Source organism: Pteropus vampyrus, unplaced genomic scaffold (assembly GCF_000151845.1).
Source record: "Pteropus vampyrus isolate Shadow unplaced genomic scaffold, Pvam_2.0 Scaffold131, whole genome shotgun sequence".
Taxonomy (NCBI): Eukaryota; Metazoa; Chordata; class Mammalia; order Chiroptera; family Pteropodidae; genus Pteropus; species Pteropus vampyrus.
Genome location: NW_011888912.1, coordinates 2593368 through 2595027, shown reverse-complemented (window position 1 = coordinate 2595027; position 1660 = coordinate 2593368).

Below are 1660 nucleotides of genomic sequence, written 5' to 3'. Positions count from 1 at the left end.
GAATGTAAATTTCAGATAAACAGCGAATAATTTTAAAGTCTAACTCTGTCCTAGGCACCATTCGGGACATCGTTGTCTCCCTGAAATTCCGATGTAAGTGGCCATCCTGTGTTTTACCCTTGTCCACTGCTCCCCTCGCCCCTCAGTCTCACGGGCCAGAGACTAGTCACCAAGGATTTCACTTAAACTGTTTTGTGAGATGCAGTATTGATAAGGGGACACTGTGACTTGAAGACACATGAATATACTTTATTTTTTAAGCGACAACAAAACAAGAACCTTCTGAAGCCATTTGAGCCTCATCCGCCCCACACGCGGTTAGTTGTACCCAGAAGACGGTAGTTATCTGTAGACACGGACCGACCTCGCTCCAGCGAGATGCATGTCGCCGACTCCTGTAGCAGCGCATGGCGGAGCTGCGCGCCCGGCCCCACGCTCTGTGCAGCTGTGGAGGCTGCTCCTTTGCGTCTATGTCATGAAGTCTGTCCCCCTCCACCCCCTGCCTTGCTCCTTGGGAATCCCCAGCGGGAGCCGTTACCTGCCCTGCCGTGGGGGACGCTGGAGGACGGCTGGCGCCCTGGAGGCCTGTCCCCGCCAGCTGCACACCTGTCCGCAGAGGTGACCTTCTATGTACCGTGCCCTGTGTCAAGCCCAGTGTCTGGTTTCCCAGTGGCTTCTGTGTCCTGTGTATGTGTGGTGTCTCCTTCATCCACTGTGTGACTTAACTGAAAGCCATAAAGGGCTCCTGCTGGAGACTGGCCTTGCCTCTTCCCAGGAGCCCCCGACCCCCTGCCTGGCTCCCCACAGAACACTCATGAAGGGCTTGCCTGCTGCCACTTCCTGCTCTCAGCCTCGTGTCAGCAGGACAGATGGTGTCTAGGGCTTCTGGTGGGGCCTCAGGTGTTGCCAGCGGTCCTGGCAAGCTGTCTCCCTCCACCCGGGTTGACCGTCCAAGCCCATCCCCACCCTGCAGTGGTGGGGCCGTGGGGGGCACTCCAGAGCTTCAGGTACCTTTCTGGGGGGCTGCGGGGTCAGGGTCTCTGGGCGGTAGTGGAGGGGTGTCCTGGGGGAAGCCAGAGAAGCCATGGGCTCTGCTCTTCCCCTGTGTCCCTCCTGCAGTGTGACGGCACAGGCGTGAAGGGGTGCCTCTGAGAGCAGTGGGCAGGTGCCATGGCATCGCTTGGGGGACCCCACAGCCCCCCATCAGTGCCCCAGGGCAGCCAGCCAGGTGCACCCAGTGGTAAGGGTGGGAGAGGTCCCAGGCCATCATGTCGAACCAAGGGTGTACAGGTAGGTCCCATCTTGCGGCCCTGGCCTCAGGACCCCACGAGGACAGACACGTCCTGGGAACACGGGGGGTGAGGACTGTGGGTCAGGGGGGCGTGTCAGGCAGGCTGAGCCTCGATGCCTGAGCACACTGCGGCCCAGGGATCCCTGCGCGGGGGACACGGAAGGTGGGGAGAGAGGAGGGGCTGTGTCTGAGCCGGTGGGGTCAGGTGCTCAGAGACATCACCCCCCACCCCCCACAGTGGCCAGTGAGGGTAAGTGCATCTGCTGAGGCAGAGCAGGTGATGGATGGTGGGGGCGTCCCCACCCAGCCGCCTCTGTCGCTCAAGCCTGACCACCGTGCCCTGACCACCATCTGAGAACTTGATGCTTT